The 15887-nt window shown below is 37.7% G+C and overlaps 1 protein-coding gene and 1 long non-coding RNA gene across 7 annotated transcripts in view; one reads left to right on the top strand and one right to left on the bottom strand.

The window, feature by feature from the left end:
* The window catches only part of GPC6 (glypican 6), an 823519-nt gene that overhangs the window by 324859 nt on the left and 482773 nt on the right, over positions 1-15887 (top strand). The window lies entirely within an intron of this gene.
* LOC310888141 overlaps positions 9254-15887 on the bottom strand; it is a 75140-nt gene continuing 68506 nt past the window's right edge. For 3 of the 5 annotated variants that reach the window (XR_014575835.1, XR_014575836.1, XR_014575837.1), the window contains one exon: positions 9254-14731. This is a non-coding gene — a long non-coding RNA (uncharacterized lncRNA). The remainder of the gene's footprint in view (positions 14732-15887) is intronic. The other 2 variants (XR_014575833.1, XR_014575834.1) reach the window with 2 other exon arrangements.

Here is a 15887-nt window from a genome sequence, read left to right as displayed (position 1 = left end):
CCCGAGCAGCCGGCCCCCCACCCCGGCTAGCCACCCCTATATATTGTTCAGCATGACGTCAGATGGTATGGAATACCCTTTTGGTCCCTTTGGGTCAGCTGTCCTGGGTCTGTCCCCTCCCAGCTCTTGCTGCACCCCTAGCCTGCTCGCTGGCAGGACAGAGCGAGAAGCTGAAAAGTCCTTGGCTTGGTGCAAGCACTGCTCTGCAGCAATTAAAACATCAGCATGTTATCAGTGCTCTTATCATCCTAGCACTCTTCTCATCCTCATAGCACCCTACCAGCTACTAGGAGGAAAATTAACTCTATCCTAACTGAAACCAGGACAGTAACCCACAAAGCCTTCTCCATTTCCAAATTCATACAAGTCCCGGTAGATATTTTTTGTTTTCAGTAGACTCATATGAGCTATAACAATCCTTAGAGCAGACTGTATCCATTCTGTTGTTTTTCATCAATTTGAAAATACAGTTTTTTTCACTTTGCAAAGCTGTATTTATCTAAGACGATATCTTTCAATGAAAATAAGAAGTCCACTCAATAAAAGAACAAACAAATGAGGCAGACCTGCTTGTTTCTTTTAAAGGAATGAGAAAAAAAAATAGTAAAAGGCAAAGTGAAATTTCTGCAGCAGTCTGACAATGGCAGTATACATATGCTTATGGTGTACTTCTATTTGAAAACATTATAAATTGCAAAAAAAATGAATATGTCATTGGTTTTATATCAGTGGAAAGTTAGTGACAAGAAACTTTTTTTGAATTGTGTGTGTTCTATAATGCTCTACCTGAACATGTTTTCATTCATTGTAATAGTTATTTTCCTCCATAGGCATGATTTGTGATCTACACTATTTCAGTATCTGTGATATGTGTATTAAAAGATAAATATTGTAGACCTACTCTATTTCCTACAACTACAAGTCTATGTTCTCCTTTGCTGAGAATGGGGAACTGTATGAGCACCCTGTTTTGCCTCACAAGTTTCTCAAACACGAATGGCCAAAAAAAAAAAAAAAAAAAAGGGGGGGGGGGGGGGGATAAAGAAGACAGACAACAGACTCAGGGCAGAATCATGTGTTTCCACACAGGAGAAATCCTGTTATGTTTGTATGACTTTAAAAGGAACTTCTACAATTTCAGCATCAGACTAGCTTTATTTTATAACCTGCAGCTACATGGATGTTAAGATAAATTCCCTCTCTTTAGTACATCTTTTCCCTTAATGCATGAGATGAATGCTAAAGATTTGAGCGTGGAGCATCTACAGACACCTTTACTCTTTTGTATTGCTAACATGTACTCACCATAGAAATGAGCATACTGTGATTGAAACAGCATTGTGTACTATCTACAGTACAACATGTTCACTGGGAAATTTCTTGCATACAGATATCATCGCTGTTCCTGATGGCTCCTTTGTAACTTGGGACATAAACCTTACGATGCAGCTGAAAAACCTGCAGAGGTTACAGACTCTCCTATGCATAGCTTTGTAGTACTGAATGATACCAAAAAGCCCTTGGATCTGGCCAAAAAAAAAAAAAAGACTTTTATGGGGGACTTCTGTGTGTGGTCACTCTAGGTCCTGTTCCATTTGAAATTTTTATCAATGATCTGGATGCCAGAATGGAGTGCATCCTCAGCAATTTGCTGATGACACTAAACTGGGAAGTGCTGTTGACTCTCTGGAGGGAAAAGAGGCCTTGCAGAGAGGTCTAGTTAGACTGGAGCACTGGGCAATTAGTAATGGCATGAATCTCAACAAAGGAAAATGCCGGGTTCTGCACCTGGGGCAGAGTAACGCTGGACACAGGTACAGACTGGAAGATGAGTGGCTGGAGCAGAAAGGGATCTGAGGGTGCCAGCTGACAACAGGCTCAACACGAGTCAGCAGTGTGCCCTGGCAGCCATGAGAGCAAACTGCATTTTTGGATGCAGTAAACATGGCATAGCCAGCCAGTCAAAAGAGGTAATTCTCCCACTATATTTAGCATTGGAGCAGTTTCACCTTGAATATTGCATGTAGTTCTGGGCTCTGCAATATAAAAAGGATATTAAGGATGCCCTCCAAAGGAGAGCAACAAAGCTGGTAAAAGGTCTGGAAGGCATGTCCAAGGAGAACAACCTACACTTGGATTGTCTAGTCTGGAGAAAAGGAGGCTAAGAAGTGACCTCATTGCTCTCTACAACTTCCTGAGGAGGGGAAGTAGAGAGGGGGATGCTGTCCTCTTCTCTCTGGTAACCAATGATAGAATGTGAGGGAATGGCACAAAGTTGCACCAGGGGAGGTTCAGACTGGACTTTAGGAAAAGTTTGTTTACTGTGAGGGTGGTCAAACACTGGAACAGGCTTTCTAGTGAGGTGGTTGATGCCCCATGCCTGTCACTGTTCAAGAGGCATTTGGACAATGCCATCAATAACATGCTTTGTCTTTCCGTTAACCCTGAAGAGGTCAGGCAGTTGGACTTGATGAGATTTTGTAGATCATTTCCAACTGAACATTTCTGCTCTATTCTATTCTATTCTGTTCTGTTCTGTTCTGTTCTGTTCTGTTCTGTTCTAAATCATAGCTGTGCACAGAAAACTGGCCAGCTGTCTTCCTGCATGTGGGGTAATGGTGACGTGTAGATTTATGAGTGTGACCAGAGACAACCAAGTTTCAAAGACTTTAATTTACTGGGGATTTCTGTATTTTAAGGGTTTATGGAACTCTCATAGAGTTCTCTATAGGCACTGCAGACATTTTTTGTTGGTCAGTAAATCAGGAAATTGACAGTGGTTCTCTCTTATCCCCACCCTTTTAATTTTCTAGTGCTGAGCTCATGTACCATTAAAACCTCTTGCCCAACAGATCTGGGCAAGTACAGTTGTTGTTTGCTTGCCTTTTTTCATTAAATATATATATATATATATTAAATGTTTTTAGGCACACAGAAGTATGAGTGTATGTATACATTAATTACATTATTTTTCTGAGTAGGATACTAACAGATTATAACATAATTATGAAGTCAAATGTAAATTTCAGTATATAGATCAAGTTTTAATTGCACGACTAATTACAGAAAAACATTATACCTTTGAAATGATTTGACTGAACAAATGTATCAAATGTAGGATTTGTATATTTCCTTCTTCTCTCCCAGCTCTTTTGGAAGTCACACCAGTCTTCACATAGTCATGTAATAAAAGCTTTTTATAAAGTCATTTAGAGGTTTAACTTCTTGGATAAGACCAATGAACCATTGCATTAATATGTTAATTGGTACTTTAAGAGGACTGGAAATGATTAAAGTCTTAAAGTATTTATTGCTCTTTTGCTTTCAGCCAAGTAGGAAGTTAGCACACAGTCTAAGTTTAAAGATTTGTTTGCAAAAAGATTCTAAAATGGAAAGAACTTTTAATAGCATTAGGGAAAATATTTCTAATGTGACTAACTTAGGGTCTTCAATGTTTTTAACTGAAATAAGACATTCCCTCTTTGGTATAATTTCATTCATTTGGGATGTTTTTGCTAACTAAGCCAAACAAAAGGTGAAACACTGTCATTCAGCAGCTCTGACTTTTTCTCAGACTATGTAAAGCAATACAGAATCTTAAGGAAAAGCAAGATATATTCTAATGACAGACTTTTCTATCATTCCAGGAATGATGCTCTATTGGGTCTCTGTTACAACTCATGAATGTCATAGGATATCAACATGAAACATCATGCAGAAGGCTTCATAAATAAATTACAGAGATAAATTTGAAAATAAAATATTTTAAAACTGCAGTAAAAGTATCTGCCTCACAAAAATCAGGATTAAACTGAGTTCTGAATTACATAAAATGTGGAAGTCAGATTTTATTTCCTAATACTATACTTTCAATAAACTCTGAGTTAATGACATGCTTTCTAAATCAGGAAATAAGTATTTAAAATATGCACTCCAGGATTCAATTTTATTATAAGATATAGTCTAATGTCAACTAATCTGGTTGCAAAAAAAAAAAAACCTTCACAGAACTGTGTACTTTCTAAACCTGTTTGAAATAGTACACATAGGAGCATCCTTCATCTCTTTTTGAAAGAGTTTTGCAGGAGGGTGTATCTTCTTATTTTGGAGTAAGAAAGGTGTAGTGATTTTTGGATTACAAAGAAAGAAATACAAGAGACAGATGCTGAATATGATAAGGAGATAATGATGTATATGTGATTAATATATCACTAAGTACGGTTTGGGATGGTTCTGTATGACCTCTTTATTCAGATTAAAAGCATGTGCTCTAAATAATGGTAGGCTTTTAATTTAATCAGCATTTGCCTTTATACTGCCTGGACTCAAATGGAAATGTCATGGGTATTTAGGTTGATGAGACCTTACAGCTGCTATATCATTCTTGTTAAGGACAATAAATGACTACATATTCGACCTTTCTTGTTATATCCAGTTACACTGTAGATTGAAAAATTATAGAAGCTGTAGAACGTTGTTATTATGTGCTTTGCTAATGCAGATCAAATCATATTTTGTGAATATGCTCTTTACCGTGATACTTGAATGGTATCATTTGTTATTCACTTAGAGTCACAGCCCACCTTCCTTCCACAAGACTAAATTTAAACATATATGAGTTATATTGTTTAGCATAAATGCTAGTCCTGAATGAAGCAATATATTAGAGTTTTGATATCACAATACCAGATTGTTCATAAACCTTGGGAAAAATTCTATGCCTTGTAAATTAAATTCTGTCTGCAAATTAAAGCTTTGAGTTTTATTGAAAGTGAGTATAAAAGGAAATCCAAAGTATGTTTTCCCTCAGACTTCACCTTACCTAAGAATGCATAAAAGTGAAGGTTGTATAACACTACTGGTTTTTTGTTTGTTTTTTTTTTTCTTATTTTGAGATCATCCAAAATCTATTGCAGTAGACAAAGTCCAGTCAGACTTGTTGTATGTTCTGTGAGTTGAATAATATGCTACTAATGCACAACACAAACCAAAAAATTATTTTTTAGAGACAAAACATACTGATAGAGCTCTGGTGCTCTGGTGGAATGCTGCTATTTATGCACCTCTATGACAATGCAGCCTGCTTTTATAAACCTTGCACTATCCTGGACTGGATGGAGGTATCTAAATGTAAATACAAATATTTGAATAAGGTGTCCAAGTTACGTCATAGTTAATGAAAATCGAGGGTTAATTCAGTTGCCTAATCATAAGATCCAATGCCCCATAGTATGTCACCTGATACCCACTCTCATACCAGGTATCTCTTCGTGGTGTTTGTATAGATTATGGATCATATTTACTATTTTAGGTACTGAAGGACCTCTCATGTAGCACTGGAAACCTATAGGCTGCCTATAGGCTCAAGGGAGTGACTCATCTACTTGATAAGGGGTGGGATGATCCTCCGAAGATACTTCTTAGGTCAGTGGAAAGGGATGGGTAAAAAAACATGACAAACCAACACGACAAACCAACACATGGACCTACATTCTGGAAAGCTTAATTAGTGAAGGTGAAGCCTGCATAACCTTTATCTTTTTTTTTTTTTTTTCACTCAAACTTTTTTAACTGTAGAAATGCCACTGACCTAATTATTTGTTTTGCATGAAAACTATAAAGAATATTATAAATCTTGAAAATAATGAATTCACTTCAAATTTATGTACAATTGAAGATTCACTGTCATATTACTTTGATTTAAAACAAACAAACAAACAAACAAAGATATTTATGCAGATGACTTTCAGTTTATACCTGTTCTATGTGGTTTTCATTTGTAACCCTGATGCAGCTAAATAAATATTTAAATCATGAAATTCCAATAGGAAATAAAAGTTAAAGAGACTGTAAATGTTGGATCAATGATCAAATGGCATTTAGCTAATAAAAACACAGACCAAACACAATAAGAGAGAGTAGTGGACAAATCAGCTTTCCGAGATAAGAGTTTCCCTTTTTCTGATCTAAGAGTTTTCAGAGGCAAATACAGAGGGGAGGGTTTCCTTGGCCTTTCCACAAATAGGTATATTGCTTCACTTGATAAAACATGGAGTTTTAACACTGAGTCTATTTTTTCCAAGACAGATTCTCATGGAAATCTTCTTGGCTTTTTCTCTTGAGATGATGTTCAAAGTCACTCTGGGCACAGGGAGTGTCAAGTGATTGTATATCCAATAAATTAAGATACTGGAAAATAGATGTACTCTTGAAATATCTAAATAGATTTAATAAACTTTTCAAAAGAAACTAGAAAATTACTAGAAGTAATTAAAGCCTTTAAGCAGACTTACAATGAAGTTCATGCAGGCCTTAATTGTACAATATTTCTGTGAGGATTTCCAGGTCAAATGTCTAAATATCTACTACAATATTTTTTTTCTTGGTTTATTTTGTTTTGTTTATTTTGTGATTTTTGTTGTTGTTGTTTGTTGGTTGGGTTTTTTTTTGCTTTTTTGTTTTTTGAATGTAATGATATTAAGAAGAAAAATCTTTTAATGAAATATAAAAGCATGAATTTATGAATTTTAATTAATTTCTCCTTGTCAAAATTATTTGTTACTTATTCTGAGAAAATATTCTTCCTAATTGTTCTCATATATAGATTTTCCAGTAATTTTTGAGTGCACAAACATCTCTGTAAATCTGCTTATACAGATTGCTCAGTTCAAATTAAATTTGGAATTGTATAATATAGAGAAAACTTCAGTGATTTTATAGAACAGATTTACAAAGTTTAGCTTTTTATTTAATGAGGAGAATCTTATTGTATCTTTCTTAGCATACTTTTGACTTGTGATGGACATGAGCACAAGTGTGTGTCCTTGTAAGAAAAAGTGATTGTCTGTATGAATAAGAAATAGGTAAGGCCTGGCTTATGCATATTGTGTATATAGACGTAGAGTGTATACATATGTGTACATACGTGTGTTGAATGTAATTTATATGGTGCATAAATAAACTTCTCTCTAGAGGTACATTGATAATACACATATCATACCGTTATAATAATAAAGTGAAGAGCAAAGCAGAGGAATCACACTCTTTCCTGTCACTCAACCTATGCCTTTCTTCTCGTTCTGTAGCACAGTCCTATCTGATCCTTTTCCATCCATAAGCAGTTAAACTTTTTAGAGTTATAGTTGAATTATACTAACTGACGGTTTCATAATAACAGAGGAATCCATTTTTTTCTCCCTTTTGGATTATATTCTTTGGACAGATCCTGACACAGCACCATGAGTTTTCTAGCTGAAGAAATTCCAGTTGAAAACTTGTTCTCTCAACTATTTCTAAGAGGAGATAAATATAGAGGGAATAAAAGTATAGAACTATAATTTGTGAGTTTTGATTTTAAGACAATAGAAAGGCTTTATGAATACAGACTGTATTACTTGAAACATTCAACTGCTGTTTGGTCTCAGTGCAATGGACAGTTTTGCTATGCTTATTTGTCACCTATCTTTCTTATGTCATACAGTTAAGAATGGAGCTGGGTACTGCAAAGTATCACTGACTACTCTTGCTCCAGAACTGGAAGCGGTATAGTTGTGCTGGTAGGGAATTGAATACAAATTCATCAAAACTGCTTCTAGACATCAAAGTTATTTAGGACCATGTGTTCAGTAATATCTAAAGCCAGCTGAATGGCTTTCACTTCTGCAAACTGACTCAATTCACCTTCTCCCTCAGCAGCTTCTGCAACTCGTCGTGTAGGACTCCATACAGCAGCTTTCCATCTCTGATGCTTTCCCACAATACAACAGGACCCATCAGTGAACAAGGCATATTTCTTCTCATTTTCTGGTAGCTTGTTGTACAGTGGGGCTTCTTCAGCACGGACCACCTCCTCCTCTGATGATATCCCAAAGTATTTGCCTTCTGGCCAGTCCATAATCACTTCCAAGACTCCTGGGCGACTGGGGTTTCCTATTCGAGCCTGCTGAGTAATCAGTGCAACCCACTTGCTCCAAGTAGCATCAGTTGCATGATGTGTAGAGGGGACCCTTCCTTTGAACATCCAGCCTAGTACCGGCAGTCGGGGTGCCAGGAGGACCTGTGCTTCAGTACCGACCACTTCCAAAGCAGATCGAACTCCTTCATATGCTGCCAATATCTCCTTTTCGGTTGGAGTATTTCGGGCCTCAGATCCTCTGTATCCCCGATTCCAAAACCCCAGGGGTTGACCTCAAGTTTCCCCAGGTTCTTTCTGCCAGAGGCTCCAGGTGGGGCCATTCTCCCCGGCTGCAGTGTAGAGCACATTCTTTACATCTGGTCCTCTTCAGACTGGCCCAAGGGCTACTGCATGAACTATTTCCTGCTTAATTTGTTCAAAGGCTTGTCGTTGCTCAGGACCCCATTCAAAAGCATTCTTCTTACGGGTTACTTGGTAGAGCGGGTTTACAATCAGACTGTAATTTGGAGTATGCATTCTCCAAAACCCCACGACACCTAGGAAAGTTTGTGTTTCTTTTTTGCTAGTTGGTGGAGACATAGCTGTTATCTTGTTGATCACATCCATTGGGATTTGATGACGTCCATCTTGCCATTTTATTCCTAAAAACTGGATCTCTCGTGCAGGTTCTTTAATTTATACCAATTTTAGTTTAACACACTCTGGTCAAATCTGTTGATATCTCAACCCTTCGAGCCTCACGTTGGGCACCAAAAGGACTGTTGTGGTTTAGCCCGGCTGGCAGCTAAACACCACACAGACGTTCGCTCACCCTCTCTCCTCCCTCTCTGGGATGGGGGAGAGAAACGGCAAAGTGAAGCCTGTGAGTTGAGATAAAGACAGTTTATTAAGACAGGAAAATAATAATAACAATAATAATAATAATAATGTGTACGAAACAAGTGATGCACAATACAATTGCTCACCACCCATTGACCGATGCCCAGCCTAACCCCGAGCAGCCAGCCCCCCCACCCCGGCTAGCCACCCCTATATATTGTTTAGCATGACGTCAGATGGTATGGAATACCCCTTTGGCCAGTTTGGGTCAGCTGTCCTGGGTCTGTCCCCTCCCAGCTCCTGCTGCACCCCCAGCCTGCACGCTGGCAGGACAGAGCGAGAAGCTGAAAAGTCCTTGGCTTGGTGTAAGCACTGCTCTGCAGCAATTAAAACATCAGCATGTTATCAGCACTCTTCTCATCCTAATCCAAAACATCACACCCTACCAGCTACTAGGAGGAAGATTAACTCTGTCCTAATTGAAACCAGGACACCATGTTAATGAATCTAAATGCCTTTTGGAACCTCACATGGGTGTTTTTGTTTGTTTGTTTGGTTGTTGTTTTTGTTTGTTTGTTTGTTTTGTTTGCTTGATTTTTGGCTTGGTGCTGTACCAGCTTTATGTACTCTTGTTTCCTTTAGGGATATTTTGAAAGTTTCCGCACCATGCTTTATTGAAGAATATAGATATGCTAAAGAAAGCTGTGTGAACTGGGTGCTTACAAATGTTTTTCATACATTAAAATATCAATGCATGATGAAATTTTGCTTTAAGAAAAGTAACAAGGGTACCCTCTGTTCACTAAATAAGACAGGAGATGTTTTTGTCTGGTTTATGCAATCCTCTGGAATAATAGAGTATGTGAACAATTTGTGGGTGAATTTATGTAACTGAGCACAGATATCTAACATAGAGATATCTTCATCCAACTTAATCATGCTTGCTTCCACTTATAATCAGTGGAGAACAGAACTTCTACAGAATGATTCACTGCACCCTAAAATAAACATGTAAATTTAATGTTAGGATCCCTGTGTCAGTTTCTCCCTATCAACTGTAGAAGGAAACTATAGTGACAGGCACAGATATAAACTACATCACAGAGTTCTTAGGTAAGAAATCCCATGCCAAATGAACACACACACACACACACACACACACACACACATATATAACTTAACACATAATATGAAGTTTCTCTTGAAATATCATCATGAGGAATAATCAGTCTAGGAATTAAAATACCTAACTGACTCTATAATGATAACATCACTAATGTTTATTTGTCAAAGTGCTTATGAAAATGATAAGTATTTTTAACTTTTTATTAAAACATATAGTATGTTTTCTTCAAATTCTATTAAGTAGTCTCAAAGAAAAATGGCCGTACCATGTTATATCAAAGGTGCTGCTTTCAAACAGTTGACTGAGTGCCTGCAATGTTTTATTAATGATATATATATACAAAAAGTAATAACAAATAACAAAGTGAGAAGACCTATTATACAAATATGTGGTAATGGACTCTGCAATTTTTCTATTTATCTTCTAAGTGATTGTGGTGGTTTTATTCGGGTGGGTGACCAAGCTCCACCACAATCACTCTCTCACTCCCCCTCCTCAACGAGGAATGGGGAGAAAATACGATGAAAAGGGCTTAAGGGTTGAGATAAGGATGAGGAGGTCGTGCAGTAATTATCATGACGGGCAAAACAGACTCAACATAGGGAGATAGTAAGATTTATTGCCTATTACTAACAAGCTAGAGAAGTGAGAAACAAAGGAAAGAAACCAAAAGCAACTTCCCCCCCATCCACCCTCTTCCACCTCCTCCCCCCGAACGGTGCAGGGGAACAGGGGAAGGAGGGTTGCGGTCAGTCTATAGCACTTCTTCACCGCTCCTTCTCGGTCACTCTCATCTCCTGTGCTGTGGGGTCTCTCCCACAGGATGCAGTCCTTGCTGAATTGATCCGGCGTGGGCTTCCCACCAGGCAGTAGCTCTTCAAGAACTGCTCCAGATATGAGTATCCGTACCACAGGGTCCATCCATCAGGAGCAAACTGCTCCAACCTGGATCCCCCACGGGCAGCAGCTCCTGCCAGGTCACCTGCTCCTGCGTGGTCTCCTCTCCATGGGCTACAGGTCTGGCCTGGAATCTGCTCCAGCAGGGGTCTTCCACAGGCCACAGCCTCCGTTGCTGCAGGTCCACCTGCTCCACCGTGGTCTCTTCCACGGGCTGCAGCGTGGAACCCTGCTCTACTGCGGTACTCCATGGGCTGCAGGGGAACAACCTGTTTCACCATGGTCCTCACCACAGGCCACAGGGGACTTCTGCTCCGGTGCCTGGAGCGCCTCTCCCCCTCCTTCTTCACTGACCTTGGCGCCTGCAAGGCTCTTCCTCACTCCTCTCACTCTCCCAGCTGCTGTGTGGCGCAGCGGTTTTTTTTTTCCCTTTCTTAAATATGCTCTCACGGAAGCGCAAACAACATCACTTGTTGGCTCAGCTCTGGTCAGTAGTGAGGCCCTTACTTAACATGGGGCAGCTTCTAGATCCTTCTCACAGAAGCCACCCCTATGGTCCCCTGCTACCAAAACCTTGCCACATAAACCCACTACAGTGATGGGAACAAACAATGGCTTCTCTGTTAGCAAAGAGAGATTCTAAAGCCACCTATCAAGAAGCAATTTCCTATTTATATTGCTTAGTGCCCAAGCAGTGGCCATCTCAGGTCAGTGAATCTTTAGCAGAAATCAATATCTGCTTATCTATATAGAGGTAAATATAAAGAGGATGCATATAAATAAACTAAGTACTAGAGATAATATAGTTCCTGGCTGCTTTTATTGTAGACAGGTGACAGTGATGCTAAAGCTTCCCATTGCAATCAGTATTTTCAGTAGGTTGAGTAGCTGAGAGATATCAAACATTTGCTTTCTTCTAAAGGCAGATATTAGTCTTTTAAAAGTTTTATGGAACCTTAGTTATAGCACTTTCTAAGCCTTATGTTCTTGAATTTGAAGAATTATTCTCCTTTTAAGAAGGCTGGAGATTTTCTCATTTTATATAGCAGCATTGTTCAATAAACAGGAAAATACCTTATTAGAGATAGTTAGCAAAATATGTGCTGTGTTTATTATGCACTTTCATACTGAAATACCTATAAGACTTGCACACTTGATTTCAAAAAGAAAAAAAAAATGTAAAAAAATCATTATAAAGAAAATTGTAGTGTCAGAATGTTGTGTTATATTTTTTGGATTCTTTCATGAAGATTTGTGTCATAAAGTCATTAAGACATTGTAAAAGTTTCACTTTTTTACTAAAATGACTTGGTATATCTCGTCCCACTCATGCCACTTCTCTTTAAATACTTTTCTTCAGTATATAGATTCTATATATTTATTTAGATTTTTCTTGTTTTATCAAACTATCTTTGCAGCTTAAAGGGTTAACTTTTCAAAGTGTCATGCTGCATTGCTTCTACCACTCGCAGCTTTGGAAAGCTACTTCTCTAATATAGGGTTTTCATTATTTATTGTAGTTAATATCACTGCATAATGATAGAGTAATAGAAATGCTTAAGTAGGAAGATATTTTTACATGGAAAGATATGGAAATATTGAAAGAAGTAAGGCTTGTCCCTTGTGTAATGAAAGAAGTAAGGCTTGCCTTTTGTGTTGAAAAACAAACAAACAAACAAACAAACAAACAAACTTACTGCTTCACAAAAATAAATAAATAAATCCTGGAATTGTCACATGTGGTAACATTTGACAGGCATGAAGATGTTTTGTCCACATATATCATCAAAGAGACTTTGCTGATATTGTTAAGTGAAAAAGAAAGGAAAATTACAGTGAAATATTAGAACTGCTAAACTTCTGAGAAATACGCAATCAGCTTACTCGTCTAAGGATGCTTGTGGTTAACTCTAAGAAAATGAAATAAATTAACTAATACCAAATTACTCTGTAAACTGAAATGTCCTATAAATAAGTACCTTCTTGGGGATAGATCTCATTCTTTCAACATGAACGGGGAAAAAAAAAGTCTGTGGTACTGAGATGTCTTTTCTGCCTAAGTGGTCAGAATATTGCATTCCTCTTCAACTCTTACCACTGTTCAGACATAATACCTGCATAAGGCACAGAACATCAGATAACCTATTTTCCAAACTTTTTTGTGTGTTTGTTGTTGTTGTTGTGATATCCTGCCTGTTTTCAATGGGCATAGTGAATCCTGTGGTTTTTATAGAGAATGAAGGAGAAATCCAAAAAACTGATCCTCTTATACCAACCATAGGCAAGCTAGACTAAAATATGAAGTGGTTTATGAAGCACTAAATTGAAACCATCTAGGTTAAAATACAATCAAATGACAGCGCATAGCCCTGTTTTATTTTGGGTCATTTCCATTCTGTCAGGAAAAATTGAGGATATCACTCCTCCTCTCAGTTTGATTATTCTATTATCGGAAGAATGGGGAGTGTCAGAAACATACATGTTGATTTAGTGTTGTGCTGATGAAGCCATTCTGTTTGTGTGATGTGTCATTTTTCATTGCTTTCTTATCAAGGTGTTTCAGCTGCACCCAAATCAGGTCTTGTAATTGCTTTGGTTGCTTGTGGCAAAGTTATGTCAATGTCAATTGCTAAATAACTTTTGACTGCTTCATGTCGGATCAGTTAGAAAAGAAAGTGCAGTATGGACTTTTACATATGCATGGTGTACTACTCCTGATTGTAAAAGGTGCCTTTTTACCTAAGAAGGTGGCTGCTACTATATATATATTAAATATCACTTTTTTTTAAATGAAAACCTAGTATAGGGTTTGAAGGAGTGAAAAAATATATTTATATTAAAAAGGCCTATAAAGCCATGAGGGGACTTTATGACACACTCATAAAACATCAAGTAGAATTCTAAAGGCAAGCCGTGTTATCCTTACTAGGTAAAGCTCCTACATTTCAGCAAATGTTATGTCCCCAGCTGAACATGCAACACACACCCAAAGATAGAGATAACACCCGTTTGAATGTCATCTGCAGCCACTCTTGCATTTCTTGATATGCAGTGGAGGTGCGATAGGCAAGGGCTGTGCATCAGCGATTACCAGTTACTGGAACTTCGAAACTTCTTCCTCCTGCTGAGTAGGCAGCTGCTGGAGCACATTCAGAAAGAGACCGTGATTATTCCTTATTCCCATTATGTACAGAGAGAGAGAATTTCAGATTTTTATATCAGCCTACTTTATTTTAATATCATATATCAAAATGAAAGTGGAATAATGCAAATCTGCTATGTGTCAGAAAAATCTATGCAATGTAGTATTTCTTTCCTGAGATAATCGTGTTAACTATTTAACTTACTGTAACTACGGCTCATAAGTTTACATGTAAAATATGAAGGCGTGACAGACATGACCAACTCTTTTGTTGTGTTACAAATTTGGAAGAAAAAGTTTTCCATCAACACAATTCTCAAATTATATTTTACAGTGCATCAGTGGCTCCTTGTCAGAACACTAACTGGAACATATTTCTAGAAATAATATCACTTTTTTTACCACTCAGAATTTTTCGTATCTATAACATATATAAAGTGCTATAGCTCAGGTAAGAGCAGGCTCATCTTAAAGAGGTTAAGTTTAGGAGCCAAGAATCTCTGACATGCCTGGAACTGGGATCTCAGGCTGTTGCAAAGACATATAGTAGAAGCAGATATGAAAAATTTTGAGGAAAAATACAAATTAAAAAAAATGTAGGGGCATGTAGTTTGATATACTTCGGAACTTTGTGTGCTCAGAAGTCAGAGTATGTTCCTAGCCAAAAAGAGAAACCAATTTATTTGTATAACCACCTAGCACCAATCAGTGACCTTTACCTGTAACAGGTCAGACTGTCTCTACATCCTGGTTTTGTCATACTTTAGGAATGCAAGCCACTCAGTCTTCGTTCCAGAGGACCATGAGGACAACGAAGGATTGATCGAACTGACTGAAAAATAAAAATCATAAACAGATATTACCATATGATTTTGAGGAGTCTTTGCACCTTTGCTTGAATGGGAGTGATCTGCTATATGATAGGATCTACAAGGGTTCCTGAGTATTTCTGATCTGTGTTTTATGCCCTCACATCCACTGAGAGGCATTACATTTAAAAAATAGCTGTGGTGTCCATACAATTACTGTGAACTTGGGAACTGGTCAAAGCAGTAGAACTCACAAATATATGTAAGTGAAATCACAGCTAGTGTTCAAAGAGAGATAGAAAATGGTTTCCATTAAGTACATTGGACAATATGTTCTAGTAGAATTAATATTTTTTAACTCTCTTGCATTCTGTGGAGCTGGAATAAGTATAGTTTCTAGTTTTGCAAAATCTAGTCTTTAACTCAAAAAATGTTTTTCCTGCACATGCGCACACACATACAGAATGCTGGAATAGAGTCTACCTCCTCTTGCTTGCCTACCTAATTTTCTGAGGAAAGATATTATGACTATATTGTAGCTATTCAAACAAGTTTTAATCCATTCTTTGATGGCAGGTGCAAGAACTATCTAACGGTACTGCCTGGGGGAGAATAATCCCTGTTACACAGACTTTCTTTCACTCGGGTAAGGAACAGTAAAGATGTAGGAGACAAACTCTTCAAGATATGATACTTGTGTGAAGACGTAAATGATCTGAGACCATTCAGGTCCTCTGTCAAAATGACAGCATTGCCTTCTGCATCTGTAACTAGCAGCTCAGTTCTGCTGCATAGAGAAGGAAAAATGATCTGATTTCACTTTTCTGAGCCCACCAGACATATTATTTTGGATTCCCCCAAGTCAAGTTAAGCATCTTCCAGAATCTGTCAGCTATTCTGTCTCCCTGCCCCAAGGGTGTAGCACCATTATAATGTATAATTATAATATTATAATGTATAATTATAATATTATAATGTATAATTTTGTTAAGTGCTCGAGATATTTGGGTAAGGATCCATATTTGAACTCTTTGTGAAAAAAAAAAAGGGGGGGTTCAAACTTCATATTGGAAGAACCTTGTTCAACTGATGTACAAAGTAATGACGTTAAGTGCTTGGAAGATTTATATTTGCCAGATTTATGGGAAAAGTTCCCAGCACTCCTATTGCTAACTCATC

This window comes from Anser anser (genome assembly GCF_964211835.1).
Source record: "Anser anser genome assembly, chromosome: 1".
Taxonomy (NCBI): Eukaryota; Metazoa; Chordata; class Aves; order Anseriformes; family Anatidae; genus Anser; species Anser anser.
This window is presented reverse-complemented; position numbering and strand designations above follow the sequence as displayed.